We start from the raw sequence: 22141 nt of genomic DNA on the forward strand, positions 1-22141 counted from the left end.
TTTAGCACATGGGTCTTTGGGGGTCATTTCAGATCTAAACTCTAGCAACGTCCTCCACTCAAAGTTGGTCGATTACATTCAAAATGGGCTAAGGTAGCATGTCCAAATAATGTTGCCTCCAAAATTCTAAGGCCTACCAATTATGGTGCTCCTTTTTACATGGTATGGAGTAGAAGGCACAGCAACTTAACATTTATTTTTGAGAAAATGTTGGTGCTCATGGAATTCACAGAAGTCAAGTCTGCATTTCTGTAGGATGTATCTCCCACACCCTGGCTTGCAGGTATTGTATCATGCCAAAAGCATCATGATACTTGCTATTTCTGTTTGGTCTTAAACTCATGTTGCAATTAATGTACTGGGTTAAAATTCTGCTACTGGGGGTGGCTGTATGTTCAAGGCCTTTGTGGCTTAAATTGTGACCACAGACCAGATCAGGGGTTTTGATATTTCCTTAGGAAAAACAAGTATATTGCTGTGTCTACCAGGTGAAAGCAAACATCTTCTGCTACTTGTCAGTATAGAAAAATTAGTCACTGTACACTCAGTCAGATGTTAATAATTAACTCCAGTAAGCAGCAACTCTAGGACAGTGGATTCTATGAATGATACCATTTCATTCTTTTTCTCCAAAATCAACATCGTCGTCAACTGCCCAACAATGATGATGACATTAGTGCTCAGAATTCCCCACTGAATTCTCTAGGGCCCAATAAATTGACGTTCTTTTTCCTCTTTTAGTTCAAGTTTGTTAACAGATAGATAGCCGTCACATATTATTACAACACGGTATTCCTTATTAATAAAGCTGATTGGAGAATGTGGCTTTTGATCTGAGGCCAAATGGGTTTGCTTAATTTCGTTCCTGAATTCTGGCTCTATCGTTGCCATGGGTATAGCAGGAATGCCTCAGGTCTTACCCTGAACCAGAACCAGCCACAGAAAATTTATGGCACAGAGAAAAAAACACTGTGTGCTCCTTTAGACAGAACTGGTTTGAAAAAAAAGGAAGGGCTTGTTTAATGGAGCATGTTTAATTCCTTCTCTTAAACTTGATAATGACGAATGCTATACTTGTTCCCATGGGGAAAAATTAGTGGGCAAAAGAGGAAGAGGCCAGCAGTGTTGCTCTAATTGCAATGCCTCCCCATGGAGACATGGGCGGGGGGACCAAGTGGTCCTACCCTCCCTCTTCTCTCACTGTGACACCCCCTTGCTAGATCAGATTGAATGAATCTGACTCTTCAGCTTCGTACTGCTTGCTCTCCTGATGCAGAGGCATCCTGGGTTCCATGCCTGAACTTCGGCTTCCAAGGCATGTCCTGATGGAGCATCTCTCATCTCAGTTGTGGTAGCAAAAATAAGAGTTCTGTGCCCACTGCTAGAAAATACAGAGGGAGCTAGGAATGAAAATTAGTTAGTTAATAGCCAAAAGGCAAAGTGTGGTCAAGTTGCTTTAACACTGGGGGTGCATTTTGAAAAGTGCATCATTGGGTGACTTTGCTGTTGTGTGAACATTGTAGAGGTGGCTTAGAGTGCATCACCTGATGTGGCCTCTTGATGCAATTGAGATGCAGTAAACCACAAAATGTTTGAGGCCACTGCTGACACGGTAACACTACAGAGTGTTTTTCAGTAAACTTTTTTTTTTTTAAATAGGAGTACACTTTAAAATAATGAATACAGTATTCTAAGGTAAATACATAAACCAATGACACCATTGTTTATTATCATGATCAACTATTATTAAGTCCTGTACATAATTTTCTGTGCTGTATTTTCTGATGATGGGCAGTGCAGTAGGCTTTATACCAGCACCACCACAAATGTGGTAATGCCTGTGCTATGATGTTAAGATGGCGTAGGTCACTAGTGTCAGAGTTTGGATCTGGGATGTGCCCCAAAGCTCATGTGTTAAAGGCTTGGGTCCCAGCAGCTGGCACTAGCCAGGCACTGTGGTACATACCTGTAATCTCAGGGGCTCTGGAGGCTGAGACAGGAGAATTGCAAGTTCAAAACCAGCCTCAGCATTTTAGCAAGGCTCTAAGCAACTTAGCAAGGCTCTGTCTCAAAACGAAGAATTAAAAAGTGCTTGGGATGTAGCTCAGTGGTTGAGTGTCCCATGGGTTCAATTCCTGGTTAAAAAAAAAAAAAAAAAAGGTCAGCTGATGGCACTGTTGGAAGTGTGGGAATTTTAGGAAGTGGTGGTGGGGTTGTTACTATTGAAAGAAGTTGGTCACTGGAGGTGTGTCCTTGAAGGGTGTATCTTGTCCATGGCCCTTTTCTCTCTCTCTCTCTGCTTCCCAATCACCATGAAATGAGCAGCTGGGTTCCACGCTGTGCTCCCCACCATGATGTTCTGACTCATCAGGGTCCAAGGCAACGGGGCCGTGGGACCACAGACTGTAACTTCTGAACCTGTGAGCCAACAGAAATCTTTCCTCTTTTAAATTGATTTTTTCCCTGCATTTTTGCCACAATGCTGACTAGGATATGAGGTGACAGAAAATGTTCAGTTCTGTTACAAATTTTATGGGACCACTGTCATATAGGTGATCCACCACTGACCCAAGAGATTATAATTGCAACTGTCCTCCCCAAGGTGTGCATGGCCATACACTCCGGATGGGGCACCTCATCTGTAATAGGTTAGATATTGGTTCCTCCTGGGTCCTCTTTCTTTAGCACTTGGCCCCACTAATCAGCACCCCTATCATCCAGCTTATGCTCAAGATGAGTTTCCAGAATTCTCCTTTAGAACATAGATTTTGACTTTGATTTTCTGGTATTGCAGAAAAACAATGACTCCCCTGCCCAGCCTCCACCCAGGGCTCCATGGATCTCATCAGAGCTCACACTCAGAGAATCAGTATTTTCCCAGCATTTGAGTTGTGTTCTACTGATCATAGGGCCGAGGATAACAGTGGATGGAGTTCTCTAACTGCTTTCCAGATGGGGTCTGGTTTCACCCACCCTTGTTATTCTCTGTGCATCTAGATGTTACAATGGAGGAGTATCAGATGGGTAGGGGAGGATTTGTGCAAGGAAACAGTCATGATTTCTATCAGAGTGCCTGGGTTAATTTCTTAGGGCTGTCCTAACACAGTGCCACAAATAGGTGGCTTAAGACAACAGGATTTTATTCTTTCATAGTTCTGGAGGCTGGAAGTTGAAAATCCAGCTTTGTGGTAGAATTGGTTCCCCTTGGAAATGCTGAGGATCTATCTGCTCCCACCCTGTCTCTCTCCCAGCTTTTAGTGGCTGCAGGAATCCTTGATGTTCTCTGGCTTACAGCTGTATACTCCAGATCCCACTTCAATCTTCTCAGAGATATCTCCTCGTGTCTGTGTCTTCTCTTCTCTTACAAGGATGCAGCTATGTTAGCTTGCACTATAATCCAGTGTGACCTCACCTCTACTTGATGATGTGTGCAATTCTAAATAAGGGCACATTCAGAGGCGTGGGTGTGGGGTTTAGAACCTCTCATATCTTTTCATATGTTATTTTTTGTTTTTGTGAGACACAGGTCACCCTGTAGCAGTGCTAAATTATTAAGTGATTTCTTCCAACTTCATTTCCTTAAACCTAATGCAACTTATCTCATCTCTAAAATGGAGAGTACATTTTAGAAGCAGCTCCTCTTCTAAAGTTTTCTATCCCAATTCTTACCACATAGCACAATTTTTAAAATTTAAGATTCTACAGGCTATGCTATTAGAAAAATGTCCTTCAGTCATAGGTGTGGTCTGCTTAAAAAAAAAAAAATCAAAGAAACTCTTTGAATTCTAGCCCAGGCAGAAATACAAAATTCCTGAATTGAAATACAAAGAGTCCAGGTAGGGAGGGTAGGAATTAACAAATGGAAAATCATACTTTTAGGGGGGAAAAAAAAAGAACCAAAGAAATAAAATGCCATTCACATCCAGGTGTATGGCCACGTTTCCATATAAGGATTCTTCTAATGTATTTGTTTCAGTTTAATTTTTGTATCTTCAAGGATCTTGTTATTTAGTAGAGGAAAAATCCTTCAAATTCACACAATTACTAGCCGTTTACTCAGTGCCATCATGTAATAACTCATTTGTGCCTTAACATAACAGTGAGAGAGGAAAACGAAAGACGCTCCTGCTTTGTATGTTGGGATACACAGGAGGAGAGAGATGAGTTGACTTGTCCAAGATCAGATGACTGGTTAGCCAGGGAGTGGAGAACATTGGTGGTCTGGGCAAAATCATAACTACTTCTGTAGGGCACATGGTGGAGGGTGTGGGCCTTCCCTTATTTTAGTTAAATTTTTTTTTTCTTTTAACTTAAATAAGACAGAGCCATTGCTAAAGAAATTGCTTTGAGTCAGGACTTTGCTCAGTGCCTGGATCCTTTGTTACTGCCCCCACATGAACCAATAATTTCATCAGAATTGGAGTCTAAGGGTGGGGATGGAGAGAGGCTTGGATGCCAAGGCTCCCACAGGGGGCTAGGGGAGTCCGAGGGGTCAGTACAGCCTGCAGAAGTTAGGAGATCCATGCTGACTCTCAAAGGACAAAGAGAATAAACCAGGCAAGATGCAAGGTTGGGGAGGGAAGGTGTTTGCATGCAGGGGAAAGTGCCTGGCAAGGGTAGGGAGGAGTGGGCATCGGTGGGGCCAGATGGGTAAGCAGTGGTCAGCTTATGAGAATCTTCACTAAAAAGCTGTGTCTGAGGCTTCATTTGGGGGGAAGTCTTAGAGAGGAAAAGGGAGAGAGGAGATTGTTTTAAACCAGGGGTTCTCAACTGGAGATGATTTGTCCTTTTCTCTCCTCCCTCCCCTGGGACATCTGGCAACATCTGACCATGTCCTGGGGTCTTACAATGGTGAGGAAAGAGTTGCTCCTGGCATCCTGTGTGTAGAGGCCAAGAACACTGCTGAGCATTCTACGGTGCCCAGGGCAGCTTCCTATAACAAAGAATTATCTGGCTAAAATGTCAAGGGGCCAGGCCTGGGGTTGTGGCTCAGCAGTAGAGCGCTCACTTAGCATGCGCGAGGCCTGGGTTCGATCCTCAACACCACATAAAAATAAATAAATAAACAAAATAAAGGTATTGTGTCTAACCAAAAAATAAATATTAAAAAAAAAAGGTTAACGGGCCAAGTTAGAGAAACCCCCTTTTAAGCAAGGGAATGATATATTTATTGACTTATTTTCCTGTTTTGGAAATGTTAGCTGCTAGGTAGGAACTTTTAGGGGCAAGCACCTGGGTTTGCAGGGAAAACAAGCTGCTTCTCCCTTAAGTGACTGCTAACATTCCTTCAAGTTTTTTTTTTTTTTTTAATTGTTTGTTTGCTTGTTTCAGATAAGGCTTTTCTGAGAAAACCACAAGGAACTAGTTTGAACCAGCCCAAATCAGCCCAAATAGCTGAATCATTCCTCTGGGTGACCTAGAGTAAATTTTGCTCATTATAATCTCGTGATCTCTCCAAATTCTCTGCTCCTAGGCCTTCCCCATCCACCATTTTTGAACATGTGCTATATGAAGAAGCATGATCTCAAACTGAGCATGTTCTGTGTCATCTCTGTATGTGATGACAAGCTTTCCCAGTATGAACATCCTAAGTTTCCCCAATAAAGTCCCCTTGCTTCCTAAGTTCCGGGAGACACTGCTTTGGGGTTATCCTCAGTGCCCTCCTTGCTCTTTGCAAGAAATAGCCTTTTCTTCACTCTTCTGTCTCCTGTTTGTGCTTTGTGCTCTCCAAGAGACAAATACATGGTGTTTGGTCACAGAAAGACAAATTAAAAGTGGCTCTAAGGGATGGGGAATTGCTAAATGACCCAGCTGCCTTATTGAGTCTGACTCTTCTTCCTCTGTACTAGATTGAATATATGGCTGCCACAGTCTAGCTGGGCAAATAACCGGGAGGTGACAAGCAATTTGAAGGTTCAAGTGGGAACTACTTTATTGCAAGTGAACTCAGTGGGAACTGAGCGAGAACTCAAAGTAGCGGGCACTGAGGTAGCAGGAGCTGCTTTATTGTGGGACAGCAGAGGTCTATATACCCAACTGATTGCACACAACTTGACTCAATTAACATCATCTAGATACAGCAGTCAGCCCATAAGGAATCCTCACCATCTTAATGGCTGGCTGGCTTTGCTTCACAAACCACTCCTCCTGGCAAACTGCCAAGCACCATCTTGACTTAAATTGTATCCCCAACATATAGCATTTTCATTTTCTGTTTAGTTCATCTTTCTCTTCCCTATTCCATGATTACCTAGAGAGACCCTGGATGTGATCATGATCCATGTGACGGGTGTCCCCTAGAGTTATGCCTACTCTATGCAGCAGGCTTGAGGGGAACGAAGTCACTCCATGAACCCTTTAAGGTTGAGTTGAACAGTAGAGTTGAAAAAATAATCAGCCAAGTCCTTCTTCTTAGTGTTCATCACGAGCCTGTGCAGGAGCTCAGAATTTAGTGAATGATTGAACAAATGAATGCATGGTTGGGTAATCCAAAGAATGGGAAAACTAATTGGATACCAGGTGAGGCCGAAGGAGAAACTCATCGTTAACAATCCCAGCAAGGGATCATACCGAATTTCCGGAGCTCGTTGAAGTGGAAACAAACAGCCCTGTGCCAGGGTCCTGTTGGCAGCTGCTTCAGAATCTGGGCTGCTGAGGGGCGGCTGGAGTGGAGGCCGGGTTTAGATTCTTGAAAGTTACTAGACTTTCTGGTCTCCTGGGTCCTCTGCAGTCTTATCAGTGAAGCTTTGTCAGTGTTTCCATCATAAACCCTGGGTGTGGGACTAAGTGCCCTATAAAACCCGACTCCAGGCTAAGGCTGGCAGGCACAGAGCCTGCTAGGATGCAATTAGTTTGGCTCAAGGAGGCTCCGGTTGGCTTCTTCGCTTAATTGCAAGAGTATGACCAAGAAATCCAGAGGTTGGGTGCCCCTCTGTTTCCAAGGACAGGCACAGAAAAGCTTCTGTTGCAGGGGTAAACTGTGATCCAAGCACCCACACCCAGCTCTGGAAAGCAGGGTCCTGAAAGGGGTGTCCCTCCAGGAGTGGGGTTACTGAGGGTAAGTGCCAAGGCCGCTCATGTCCCTCCAGGCCTTTGTGTCCCTGTGTGTCTCTCACATCATCCTGAGGGTCCACTTTGGTACCCGGATAGTGATGTTCCGAGGTGACTGCAAAAAAACAGTTGCTTCAAGTCACATGTCCCTCACACTTGGGCCTTTCACTCAGTGGTGACGTTCACTCTCTGTTGTGTTCATTGCCTGTTATTACTGCAGTCGGAACCAGACTCTGCTCTCCATTCAGTCACTGTCCCTTACACATAGCAATGAGATCCCACCCTTCTTAATTTCCTCATTTGTAAAGTTGTGAAAATAATACTCCATTTATATCATAGCAATGAAATATAAGTAACATAATTTATAAAATCACCATCACACTGTGTCTGGCAACAAACACCACCACCCCCCCCCCCAACCTCTCAAAACCCAGAAAAACAGAAGAGAGAGAAAAAGAAGCCATTCCTTAAATAACAACTTATGCTGCTTTTGCTACCATAATCGTAACAATGTCATAAAATGCTTCCCTGGGGCATGTAGACTGCTGTAAAAGCTAAGAGGAGTGAATGTCTAAGGGTGATGGAGGTGGGAAGAGTGGGAGGGAAGTCTTCCTAGAGGAGATGACAGGACCGACCGGAGGCCTGAAAAATGGAGGATGAATTTCCCAGGCAGAGAGGGAAATACACCCTGTTGTAAGAACGGCTCAGCTACCGAACGTGCATGGACATTTAGAGGGCAGGAGAACTGGTCACAGGGTGCAGGGTAGTGGAAGGGCTGTGGTGGGATTGGGTTGATGGAACAATCCTTTCTTCTCTTGTCCTCTCTGTTCCCTTTCTCATTTTTGCCTCCTGGGCATTGGTGATGCTCAGATTCTCTAGCGCACAGCTAAACTCCAAGCTCAGTGCTGTCCTTGGGAGGCATCAGGGCTGCCTCTCACCTCTCAGATCTGCTCAGCTCTCCACCCTGCCCCACCCCGCTCCATTCCACCCTGCCGGAGGGCTCACTCCTGTAAAGTTCTCTTTAAAAGTCTTTATGGCTCCTCGGTGAAGGCTCCCAGTCTACCCTGCACCACACGTGGGCTTGTTAATTCCTTTAAAGATCCACACCTTGGAGACACGGGCACCGATTCCTGGGGAGCAGCTGCCTTCACGCTGCCAAAAAAAGCCAATAGATATCCCCTTCTCAGGAATAGAGACCAGGGCCTATTGCAGAAACCCTGGAAGCAAACAAGGACACAGGTGTATTTTGAACATCTACTACTGAAGACTGTGCTGGGGACTTGTACATTTGAAACCTGCGTTCAAATATGACTGTGTTGCTAAATATTCTGGGCAACTTCAAGGTTCCAAGTCTCGGTTTCTCACGGTGTGGGACGGAATGGTAATGGTGACTTACTTTGAAGAAGTAGAGCTCTGGCTGCCTTGGAGAGCCTAAGATGTGAATATCTCCTCACCTGCTCAGATTTGGAAGAGCCTTCTGGATAGAATACAGAATTCCTTCGTTGAATTATAACTAAAGCAGTGGAACGGGGGCGGGGGGGGGGAGTTAGAGCTAGAAGCCAGAGCTTTATTGGCTTTGAACTTGGGAGGTTTTGAATTAACTTCAAGGGGGAAATCCCCGCTTACTCCCCTATGTACCTGGGGGAGGGTGTGGTTAGGCTTCATGAAGAAACTTGCTCAACAATGAAGTTGGGAAAAGCTGAAGAGACAGGGAGGGCACTCCAAGAGACTCCTCCTTTCTTATAGGTAGGCTGCTGGTTCAGTCTTCTGCCTGTTGGGGTGTCACCTGGCTAAGTGTGCCTGGTTGGCCACTTGACAGTTAGTGTGTCCATCTGTGGTCAAGTCTCTTAAGCCCTAAGCTTTCCTCAAGTATCAAACACCATTCATATTAATTTCTTGAGGGGCAAATGACCTGGCACACAATGAACACCCCATAAATGTTAGTTCCCTCCTCCCTCTCCCACCTTCAAAATACCCTTTTCCCCCAAGGAACACCACCCAGCCTGGGGGCACAGCTCAATAAAGTCCCCATAAAATTCAGCTTCCCTGAGCCCAGCTTTAGAATTTACAGCGAGTTGATTCATCACGTTGTTTGAATTATGGCAATATGAAAATACAGAAAACCCACAGGGAGTCAGCCTTTTCCCATGTATAAAATGGGGTTACGATCTCATATAAACTTTTAAAAGAGAATACTTTAGTTTATATCTTCATGCATAGGATTGGAAAAAGAAAAGGAAAGAAAAAGAAAAGAAAAAAGTCCAGATTGGCCCAACACTGGAATTCAACCCACACCCTTGCCATGGACGCCCACAGACTCTTCTCTTCATCTTCACGATTTCCACCCTGGTGTCCTTATTACAATGAACTGGGTTTTTTGCTGGATTCAGAGTCCTAATGCCTGCTCAGGATCTGTTGGTTCATCCATCCTTCCTCATCTCCATGGTCACAGCCTGCATCCCAGTCTCCAGCATCCCTGCCCTGGGTCATGGACCACCTTACCATGGATCACCCCAGCAGATGATGTTGTAGTGAGGAGGCTGGTTGAGTGGGACGCTTGCTGGTGCACACAAATCTATTCTATCTTTTACCACGCAGGAGTTTAAGAAGACCCTATGGAACTCTCAGGGTGAAGTCTGAGCCCCTGAACAGTTCTTCTTGGCTTTACACCATCAAGACCCACCCCTACAGCTTCTCTTGTTCCTGTCCTTTGCTGTGAATATGGCCCTTTTCTGCTTTCTTTGCTTGGAAGACTCTTTCTCCCTTTGAAACTTCTCTGACTCTTTGTTTACTCCCATTCATCTCATAAGACTCCGGTTATGTACAACTTCTCCTGGGAACATGTACTGTGATCACCTTACCTTACCCTATGCACCCCAAACCAGGTCAAATCCTCTAGCTCTGGGTTACCTTACACACATCTCTTTCTTTACCCTGGAAAGAAATGACTGTAACTATGATGAATTTCTTTCACCTCCAAGCTGTAAGCTCCATAAACGCAATGACTAAAACTTTTTGGTTCATCCTTACATGTCTGATCTCCATTAAGTGTCTTTACATGGTAGGCAGTTGAAAAAACAAAAAAAGACTTGATGAGTAGTTATGACAGATACCTATCTCAGTCTTGGTTCTACACCATTGATGTCCAAGTTCACTTCAAGGTAACTCTACCATCATATGCATCTGCAAAAACCACACTGCTCTGTGATGTTGGTATAAGAATTGGAGAGAAGTCTGCAAAGTGTGTATCCTATAACTATTGATTTCAATGAATGAACATCTACTCCTATTGTGAGGGTTTGGGGACAGAAGAAAAAGCATCCTATAACACTGATCATCAGTCATGATGAATTATTCAACACCAGCTAATGCCCACCAGAGATGCACAATAGCAGATTCTTGGATCAGAGTTCTGTTTACACTTGGATGGTGAAGGAATATCAGTTGTTAGCTTTCAAATGAGACCTCCTCTTGGATGGCAGCACATGAAAGAATATCCTGGGCACTAGTCCAAAGGTCTGTATAAAACATGTGCGGATATTCAAATACAATTTCATTTACTTGTGACACCACCTGTCAAGAGCCACATCCAAGAAAAAAAAATTACAAATTATGAAGCTTTATAGAAAATGGAATAATAATAATTCGATAAAAATATAATTTGAAATAATAATTCATGATAAAAAGAATGTTTTAATTATTACTAATATTTATTCTATAATATTTATATAGAATAATAATTACAACTGATACAGGGTACCTTATACCACATGTCTCCTGGGTATCACAGGGCAGGGAGTGCTAATTATTCTATGTGTCTATCTTTCCGTCCTTACACATTCAACTTTTTGTAGGGAACCACAGAGTAGCTAAGGATTAAACTCTCCTGGATGAGAACTAGAGAATTCCCTGGCTGCCAGTCTTCTTACTGCAGCCTCTAGAATTTTAGATTTGGGCAAAGCGTTTGAGAGGAAATCTTAAGGGATTGTTGGCAAAGAAGATTGGCAGAGAACCTGGAGGCTTAGAGAATGAACTCAAGCTACAAGTTTCTTACTAAAAGAACCCCTCTTCACAGCATGCCATGTTGTGGTATGAACTGTGTCTACATATGTTACCTCGTGTGATCTTTATTCAAAATTCTGACACTGTATGAGGGGGATTAGCCAAACTGTTTTACAGATGAGAAAATGGGTTCAGTAATTTGTCCAAGGTTGATCAGCTCGTTAATGGCACTGCCAGGATTTAGCCTTGGTTTTTCTACACAAAGTTCTTTTTTTTTTTTTTTTTTTTTTTAATTTTTTTGCATTGACTTCTGTAGGCAGGGCTGGCTGGGTCTTAACTCCCTCATCTTATCCTTCCCTTTTCTCTCAGTCTGAAAGTTTTCTGTCCCTATAAGGGTCAGCCCTGAGGCTTGCCTGGCTGCTTCCCCAGGAAGCTCCTCACCCTTCCCCACAGGGGCTCCCACAGCACTTGTGCTCCTGTGTAACGAGTAGGTGCAGCGCAGTGTGGTCTGAGCCACAGGGAAACACATCTACTTTGTGGGTTTCTGCTGAGCCACGTGGTGTGCCGAGGGAGAGGCCTGGATGGAGATGCACAGAGCAGTACTCGGGCAGTTTCTAGATACTTTACTTGTGACATTGGTGTGCGGGAGGTATTCTTTTTCCCTGTTTTATGGCTAAGGAATCACATCCCAGGAAAAAGCAGATCTTCTGTGCACAGGAAAAGGTATTAGAGCATTAACTGCATCCTCCTGTGTTCTAGTTTGTCACATGGTTACAACTTACTCCATCCACACATCCTACAGAGGAAGCTCTGGGTATCCCATTCTACAGATGAAGAGACTGAGGCTCCAGTGAAGTAATAGATTCCTCCGGTATCCAAAGGGCACCATCTGGCCTTTGCTGCCATTTCAGAAACCTGCCCGGGGCCTTGTCTGATGTGAAGGAGTCTATCTCAGCCAGAAGAGTCCAACAACACGGGTGATGTGGTAACAGCCTGTAACGATTAGACAAGGAAGAAGGAAGGGGATTATGAGGTGTCAAACAAATAGGAAACAATTGGGAGGCAATTATGAGGGATGCATAGGCAACATTCCAGGAAGCCAAACGCTTATAGAGCTGTTTACAACGGAAGTGGTGGGAAAAGCCACCCTCTGGACCGAGAACCACATGTTCTGGAGAAAAATATTGTATCGAATCACAGAAACTCTTGGTGGGGAGAAAACAAAACAAGGTCTTTCATTCATTTAATCAGTCAGTTCATGATTATTGAGTTTCTGTTAGGAGTCAGTTCTATCCTGGGCCCTGCATGTTCAAAGTCGAACCAATCCAGTTTCTACCTTGTGCTCACAGGTGGTTGAAAGTCTGCAGGGAGAGGAACAGGTGTCACCATGGAGCACAGTGTAGATGTCGATTGGGGAAGTGAAACATCAGGAAGATCACAGAGGTGTGGGGGAAACTCTGGAGAAATCAGAGAAGCTTCACAAAGTGGGTGACATGAGAAAGGTGGCCTCCAAATAGAGATCTGAGCCGGGCAGGGGACAGGCAGGAATGTGCGTAGCGGGTTCAGGTGACAGGAGTAGCCAGGTGAGAAACAACATGTAATATGGCTGTTCTGACTAATGCCTGTGTCCCCTCCCCTCCACTGGAAACACAGCACAGACTGTCAACAGAGACTAGTAATTGAATCTGGATGGCCAGATGTTGAGTGGAGAATGAAGCACTTTGCTGCTGGTAGAGATCCATCCAACATTCCTTATTCCATATTTTAGTCAGTGTCATTACAAGGAAAGCCACCAATTGGGATGCAGCAAGGTGGTGAGGTGAAGCAGACTCTGGAGCCCCGAGGTCTAAACCTGGCTTTGTCACTTACTAGTTTGTCACTGAAACTCTCTGTGCCTCACTTTCTTCGTTTGTAAATTGGGGACGACAATAGTACCGATCTAGAATGGTTGTAAAGATATAAACTTGAATTTTGTATCGGGCAATGTCATCTTCCTATCCAGGTCTTCTTGAATTTTATGTCATAAAAGCATGGCTGACTTTTTATATTCATTTATAGTTGATGACCAACCTCCTGAGTCACATGGAATAATTATTTGAGTGAAACCTCAGAGGCCTTCTAAGCCTTTCTTTCTTAGTTTGGAAAGTTGGTCAGATGACTGTGTGACCTTGGTAAAGTCACCTCATTGCACTCCCTGCCCTGTGATACCCAGGAGACATGTGGTATAAGGTACCCTGTATCAGTTGTGATTGATGGCCACATGACTGCTTACAATGGGCCATGTTCCCTGAGTTTTAAAACTAGTAACTTGTTCATCTCTCCCAACAATCTCATGAGGTAGATGCTATCATCATTTCCAATTTACCCATTAAGAAACTGAGGCATCGAGGAGCTGAGTGCTTTTCCCCAAAGGCACCCATTGATGCATGGTGGAAGGAGGATTGGATCCATGCAGGATCACACCTGAGCTGTGGGCTTCTCTATGCTTTTGGGACCCCATAGAGCAATTGAGCAATTGAAAGAATATCTACCAATATTGTTACCATTCTGTCTTAGGGAGGTTAGGTATGACCTTGGATCTAAACCTCTCCTACATAATATATGCAGTTAAAATCCACAAAGTGCTGCTGGCGTGTGAAAATGTATAAAATACACAATAAATAACCTTTTTTTAATTCTAAATCATTTTATGTCCTTGGATTGAGTCGATTCTGTGTCCTGAGTTGCAGAGAAGGACACAGCAGGATTTCGTGGTCAACGTTTTCCAACATCAACACAGTCGCTCCCCTGGCTGCAGTAGTGGTTCATAGGTGGCTGGAAACTTGCTGTCTTTTCTGCTCCTCCAGGCCTCTGTGCTCTCAGCCCTTCACTAGAGGGAAGCAGCTGGCTCTGGGCCCACAACTGGTCATAGCAGTTCCTGAGAATCTCTACTCCCATTCATTTTGTCCCTATTATCCTCCAAATCACCTCCTATGGACCTCTTTCCTTCATAGAAACTCCAATCTGGTCTTGAGAAAGCCCTTGTGTTATTCAGCTTTCTGTCACTGGGACAAAATGCTTGAGATAAACAACTTAAAAAGAGGAAAGACTTATTTTGGCTCATCATTGCAGAGGTTTTCGTCCATGGTTGATTGACTCTGTTGTTTTGGGCTGGTGATGAGGCCATGCATCAGAGTGCAAATGTGTGGCAGATGAAAACTGCTCACCTCACAGTGGCTGGGAAGCAAAGAAAGAGTGGAAGGGGTCGGGGTTCCAATATCTCCTTCGAAGGTGTGCTCCCTAAGACCTTCCACCAGGCCTCCCCTCTAAGGGTTCCGCCATCTCCCAACAGAATCACAGGCTGAGGACCAAGCCCTTAGCACCTGAGTCTTTGGAGGATATGCCATATCCAAACTATAATAGCCCCATTACAAGTAGCCCTACATGGAATACTGGGAGATGTTGTGGCTCCAGAGTCAGGAAAGCAGCATCCTGGCAGGGTTGGGTGACTCAGTTGTTAGAGAGCCATTGCTTTTCAATGATCCCCAGTTTTCCCTTCTGTAAAAGATAGATATACAGCAATTCACACATACAGTGGAGCATGCATCTATTGGCAGTACACTGTGCAATGTCAAACAAATCTAGAACATAGAAGCTTAAATTGGGATGGAATATTTTACCTTATATAAGTCCCCTACTCATCTTCATACTATGCTTCATAGACATTTCTGATGGTAGTTTGGGGGGTGGTTTTAAAATAGATCCACAAATTCCTCGACAGGTGTCCCACAGATAGGTGGAGCTTAATTCCCTACCCTTTTGTGACTTCCAAGGTGAAGTCATTGTAGAAGGCACCTCTGCCTTCTCTTGGCTCTTGTGTTACTTGCTCTTGGGAAGCCAGCCAGCTGCCATGTTGAGTGGATGCTCAAGCAGCCTTATGAAGGGAATGTGGGTGAGCTACCTTGGAAGCATATTCCCAGCCCCGATTAAACCTTCAGATGAACTTCTTGATTGCATCCTAAGGAGAGACCCTGGACCAGGACAAGCTTCTCCTGCATACCTGACTCTTAGAAACTGTGTGAGATGATAAGTATTTATTTTGTATGATGTTAAATATTAGGGTATGTTTTACATAGTGATAATTAACTAATACATCAGTGGGGGTTACTATTGGTAGGAATGACAGTGGGGGAATAGTCATTACCTAGAACTTGACCTTGCCTCACTGTAAATTTCATGTCTGGGGATTGATGGGATGATTGATGTGTATTCTTGATCCAGAAAAGATTTCAAAAGGCATAGTCTGGGGCTTCTTAACTTCTACTTCCAGGCTTAGGAGAGATTCCAATTTAGAGAAAAATTCTGTCCCTGAACCAGAACCAAGGGAATAGAAGTGGCTCTGCCTGCGTCAGCAGACTGATAACTTAGCATCATAGGAATCTTGATCACAGTCCCTTCTCGGAACTTATTCCCTGTTCTAGTGATGGCTTCTCCCACCTCTGTTTCTCTACCATTATAACCACATGGATTTTTATGACCTCAAGAGAGCTCCGTGATGAATTAGGTGTGTCTGCCATGAGAGAGAGAGAGAGAGAGAGAGAGAGAGAGAGAGAGAGAGAGAGAGAAACAGCACATATACCAGGAATCCTGTGTTTTTAACATGAAACCCTATATTTATCTCTTAATCCTTCCCCTGAGCCAACTACCTTTAGGTCTCCATGGTGTGATATAAAGGGCATAGTTTCCATTATTATTGGTTACATGTTAATGAATGATTAAAAATAATTAGTGGTATTTGCAGTTGTTATAATTTCTAATTTCCAGAATCTCACTGTCTTAGTGATTATGGAGTGATCTGGGGCAGAGGATATTGTTGGCTCCTTATTGCACGGGAAGGAAAACTGAAGCTTATAAAAGGCATGCACTGCAAGGGCTATTTCTGTCCTCTGTTTAATGACTGGAGGTCTGTCTTCAATATTATTCTATAGATATTCAGGCATGGAGAACATTTCAAGGGTTTGAATCCAGCTCAAACCTAAAAACTTTCCCATTACCACCACAGTGCTTGAGGTGGCCGTGCACATTTATAAGGAGTCCAGAACACTTTGCCAATCCAAGATGGGAGGAAGAGGGCAAATGTGCAAGACCTGCAGGTGGGTATGCACGGGAGCTCTCTGCCTTCTACCTGGGTGTCATCATTATTACCCTTCAGCAACAGATGGCAAGCCAGAGTGGTGATAGGACTCCTGGATGCATAGGGACCATTGTTAAAACTCTGACTTTTACTCTGAGCAAAATGAAGAACCAATACAGGATTTCAAATAGAGAAATAAGTTCTCTGTTTTATTCATTGAATGGATCATTCTAGTAGCTCTGTTGAAAGTGGACTGCCGGGGCAGGGATGGCAGCAGGTAGGAGGCTTTGCATGAATCTAGGCTGGAGAGGATGATGCTTCAGACAAGGATGGTAACGAAGGGGGAAGAAGTGGTTAGATCCTGGATCTGCTTTGAGGGTAAGCCCAGCATGGTTTCTGGACAGATTGGATGAGGGGTGTAGAGAAAGAGAGAAGTCAAGGACTCTGAATAACCACTTGTCTGCTTGGAAGGGCAGAGTTTCCCTCAACTGAGATGAAGCTACGTGGGAAAGAAGCAGGATTTGGGAAGATGAGGAGTGCAAGTTTGGAGGTGCTGAGTTTGAAATATCTATTAGATACCTAAGTGGAGATGCTGAGGAGTCAGACCAGGTGTGTGGGTCGGAGATTTAAGTGAAAGATCTGGGCTACAAATGCTTATTTAGGAATCATCAATACATGGCACATAAAGCTGTAAAATCAGATGAGTAAAGTATCCACCAATCTCTCCCTCTGCCTCTCTGTTACTCTTTCTCTCATTCTCTCTCACATCTCTCTCTCTACGAATCTCATACATGCAGAAAGAAAGTAAGAGAAGAAATTTGAAGAGGACCCAAAGACAAAGCCCCGTAGCCTTCTAACATTAGGAGGAAGGGAGAAGAGAAGAAGCTGGCAGAAAAGAGTGGAATGAGCCATCAGTAAGAGATGAGGAGAATGAAGAGGAGATTAGAAGCTGAATTAAGAAAGAGCATCAAGGAGGAGGGCGTAGTTGACTGCATCAAAAGCTGCTGTTTGCTTGAAGCACTTGACTATCAGGTTTACCAACAACAGCATCATCTGCAACCTGAACAAAAGCAGTTTCCCTGGAATGTGGGGTGCACCTGGACAGGAACCCGAGGGAGCGGGGCATGGTGGCCTGGTGCAAGATACAAATGGCAGGGATGCATGTGCAGTCAGTTATCTTTGGAATGCATCTCTTTTCTCAAGACAAGAGAACAAGGCTATCAGGAGAGAGAGAGAGAGAGAGAGAGAGAGAGAGAGAGAGAGAGAGAGAGAGAGAGAGAGAGGAAATGTTGGAGGTTGGAGACAGTGTGCAGGAACTCATTTTTTTCTTCTGGTTCTTTGCATAGGACTTGGCACAGGAGAAATCTGAACAAACTTTAAACAAGATTTCTTTGATGCACCCTGCCCTGGGGCACTGGCTTTGGAATCTGACAAGGTCTGAATCTCAGCTATATCCCTTACTGGATGTGTGGTCTCCAAAAAGTCACTGTGCTCTCTTTGCTTCAGGGGATAGAATGAGGTCACACAGGTTATGTGCCTAGCTAGTGCCTAACAGATAGTAGATGCTAAAGTAGGTGCTGGTTTCCCCAGCATTGTCGTCGTCTCATCTTAATGACCTTGGACCCTAAGGAATTTGGACTGGACAATTTTTCCATTTCTATACTTCAGTAAACTGGAGATAATAAAATAGACTTAAACTAACCATTAAAGACAAGCTTGTAAATTTTCTGTCGCTTAAAAATGGAAGGAAAGATTCTGAGTTCAGATTTACTATCTTCTAAGCAAATTGACCTTTTTCTCTGTTTCCAAATCAATAAATGGTAGAGTGGAAAAATCACAAGAGAAAGACAAGCTGGGCCAGCTATGCACTGGCTGGTAACTTTGTGTAAGCTCCTCTGCTCCTCTGGGCCCTGGATCCTTTGCCCCATGGGAAGCTGCCAGACCTTCCTTGCAGGTGGGGACTGGAAGGAAAGAGTGACTGAGCAGCAAATGTGAACATATTTTGTAACGTGTGGAGTGCTTGCAAGCGGTGGGGGTGGTGGTGGACGCCTCTGCCTCCATGAGAGCTGGGGTTCCTGCCCAGCAGAGCCATTCAAGACCTTCAAGGGAGGCTACAGCAAGTTGGAGCCCACAGCTGCTGCCCAAGAAGTGTTCTAGAAGGCCCAGGGCAGCCTCGCATGCTCCCTTTGGTTGTGACTTTTGCAGTATTTCCCAATGAACCCTGGACATGTTGCTCATGCTCTGGACTAGAGATAAAGCAGGAACAGGTCAGGTTGCCCAGACCTCAGCAAGGAGCAGATAAACTAGAGTTACATACTCCCTCTCATCTCTCCTAATCCTGAAGGAGACACTCTGGCAGGCAGCATTCAGAATCACGGGTCCCCTGCTTTCCCCAAGCTGACAAAAGGAAGCAGAGTCTCAGGGGCAGATTGTGGAGGAAATCGGACATCAGAGGACACAGAGGTCACCTTTAGCTAGGTGCTTCTCTCTTCTCCCTTATGCCCAGTTTTGTGTTCCCCTAGGAGGCAGGCTGCCTCCTAGAAGAGCTCAGGCAGCACATGGCTCAGACAGCATTTGAATTTCAGCTCCCTCCCTTTTTAGACAGGAAGGATGATCAGGTGTCCCGGTTCAGACCCACTGACCTTGTGTAATTATTGTTAGCATCTTTCCTGTTCGAAAGTGTTCTTGTTTAAATAAGGAGCTACAAGGTCATCCTGTGATGTGTGACCTTTGCTCTAACCTCCTTGAACCTCAGTTTCTACATCTGAACGATGGGAATCATTGTTTCTATACTGCAGAATTGTTGATTATTATACCTGATTTAAATAACGGTGGTTCAATAAGACACAAAAGCTAGTTATTTAATGTTAGCAGGACTCTGGTTTATGCTTCCATCTTGACTCCCAAGAATTTCAGTAAAATTCTGGCTGGCCATATGTCCTCAAGTCCAGTGGGTCTCCAACCTTAGGAGACACTAAAATCACTGCAGTGCTTGTTAAAACAGATTGTTGGCCCACGCCTGGCATTTTTTATTCAGTGGGTGTGTGTGGGAGCTCTGGCTGCTTTTTAACACACTCCTAGGTGAAACTGATGCTGGTCTGGACCATCCTTTGAACACCATCAGTGTAGTTTCTCTCTCTTTTTTTTTTTACAGTTTTAATGTAGTTTATTTTTTTATTGGTTGTTCACAACATTACAAAGCTCTTGACATATCATATTTCATTCATTATATTGAAGTGGGTTATGAACTCCCAATTTTACCCCAAATGCAGATTGCAGAATCACGTCGGTTACACATCCACAATTTTACATAATGTAATTGTTGTATTCTGCTGCCTTTCCTATCCCCTACTATCCCCCCTCCCCTTCCCTCACATCTTCTTCATAATTATTAACCAGTAACAGTGATATCAGGAAAACTAGGTCTATTTCATGTTTTTAGTTCTATTATATAATGCTAGGTTCTCATTACTATAGAAAAACTGCCTTTGGTAATTAATTTATAAAGAGAAAATGCTTATTTAGCTCACAGTTTTGGAGATTCCAGTCCACGATTGAATTGTCCCACTGCTCTGAACTTCTTGTGGGGGGGCCAAACAATGGTGGGGAGTGTGTATTAGGAAAAAAGCTGCTTACATCACAATCCAGGGAGCAAGGAGAAAGAGGAAGCATCAGGAGTCCCACAATCCTCATTTGGGGCATGCCTACAGTGACCTAAGAAACTTCAATAGGCCCCACTTCTCAAAGGCTCCTATTAGATCACTGAGGGGTATGCCCTTGAAGGAAATATTGGAACCCTGTCTCCTTCTAGTCCTTTTTTGCTTCCCAGTTGCCATGAGGTAAACAGACCTCCTCAGCCACATGTTCACCATGTGTGTCACCACAGGCCCAGAGCCACAGGGCCAAGCAATCATGGACTGAAATCTCTGAAATCATGTGTTAAATAAACCTTTCCTCCTTTTAAGTGGATTATCTCAGGTGTTTTGTCATAGTAATGGAAAGCTGACTAATGCAACCCCCTTCAAATAACTCTTTCCTTGTGTGTGCCCTGCCATTGGTACTTCATAGATTCTGTCAGAAAGAACCATTAAAAGTCAGAAGAAGGCAAGCAGAAAGCTAGGGAGGCTGGGGCTTTGGAGGCTGAACATAGAGACTACGAGGGGACATTCTGATTGAGCCTTGTGTTCTCTAGGAGGTTCACTTACCACTCCCAGTTCCACCTGAAGGAAAGAATCCTCGATCTTGCTAAGGCACACACAGGGAGGAACATGACAGCAAAGCACATGCCAGCATTAAAATGCAGCCCGTAGTGCAGCCTGCCTCACCCTGAATATTTAATGTTCCTATTTAAATCAAGTTTCTGTCTCTACTGGACTCTGATACAGATAGAAATACAGTGTAATGAGTAGAAGCATGGAAGCCATAAAGCCTCAGTTTACTCTTTTGTAAACAAAAATATTAATAGCCAGAGGTTTCTAAATTGTTCAAGTCTCTTGGCAGCTTGTGGGGACCAGCCCTTGGGCTCACTCTGGGTAGCTGGTAAATTATGGTGAAATTCTGATTTATATTTGTGTTTACCAAGTGTGAAGACCTTCAGAGCATCATTAGGGGAGGAATCCAAACCAACACTGATTGCTTGGCAAGATCTTGCAGCAAGCTGCCCCTGTCCACTGTGGCACATGCAGGTGGCTCACAGGTGGGGATGGAGCATCAGGATGAAGGGTGTTCAGAGCCAGGCTCTGATGAATGGGGCTACCCACCCCACAACAGCATGTCAGTTTGTTTCCATCAGCAACACAAGGGAGCCAATGGGCCCCACAGGATCTGAGCCTATTCACATGCAAGAACCCTAGTTCTTTGGCATCCAGGTGCTACTCTTGCCCATATGGTGGTCTCCTGCCCCACCCCACCCACTCTGGCCTGGACTCCATTTCCAGGTTCACCTTCAAATAACAAATATTAACTGTGCTCAGCCTCTTCCCTGAGCTGGCGGGGAATGTAGGGCAGGCTGTTGACCCCTCAACTGGTACCAAGAAAACCTCCGGTGGGGGATCTGTCATTGTTTCTGAGTAAGTTGTAGCAAAACTGTGGAGTTGAAAACTGAAGCTGGAAGAGGAGATGACTTACTGTGCCGTGCAGAGTGCAGTCCCCCTTCCTGCCCACTTCCTCTCCCAGATGTCAGATTGGTATACCTGTCAGAAGACTTCGGCCTTCTCCCACCTTTCAACACTTATGAACATTGTCCCCAGCATCCCAGTTTTATTTCTAACAGTGTCTGCTTCCTGGAGGATCTGGCCTACATAAATATCTCCATCAGCTGTCAAGTGTGAAACAGAGCGAGGGCACAGTGGATGGTAGACATGATAGTAACAACTGTCGTACTACTATTAACACTATTATTTTTCCCAGTCCTTCTGGTCAAGAGAACTGAGTGACAAGCAACAAGATGTCAATTCTCAGTCTCAACAGAAGGAACATGTCTTCTTCAAGGCTGGTGTGTCCTGCAGCTCATGACCCTCGGGCTTGCTGCTGACGCTCTCATAGTTCTTCTCACAAAGGGCACAGGGCACTCCTATGGAGTGTATGAGGCAGCTCAGGTTCCACAAGGAAACAAATGAATTGTAAGGAGAAACGTTTCATATTCGACATGCTCAACGCTTCCTCCCAGATGCCCGTATGGAGAGAGTAGGGGACAATTCATTACACTTGTCAAGACTCAAGGACAATCTCAATACGAGCTCTGCTGCTTCAAGATTTAAGACCCTTCAGGATATTTTGCATATTTGTTATATTGCCACCTTTGGTGTTTTAACATTTATTGTCCCCCAGGGCCATAAAAATGTCTTGCCTTTTATAGAGTGCACAGATTCAGAGCTCTCCCACCAGCCAGCCAAAGTTTGAAGGGACCTTAGTGAAGTTTGAGTTCTTGATGTGTAACTGGAGTTTGGCTGTGCTGTTAAGTCGTCTGGTAAGGGC

The sequence above is a fragment of the Ictidomys tridecemlineatus genome, chromosome 11 (genome assembly GCF_052094955.1).
Source record: "Ictidomys tridecemlineatus isolate mIctTri1 chromosome 11, mIctTri1.hap1, whole genome shotgun sequence".
Classification (NCBI taxonomy): domain Eukaryota; kingdom Metazoa; phylum Chordata; class Mammalia; order Rodentia; family Sciuridae; genus Ictidomys; species Ictidomys tridecemlineatus.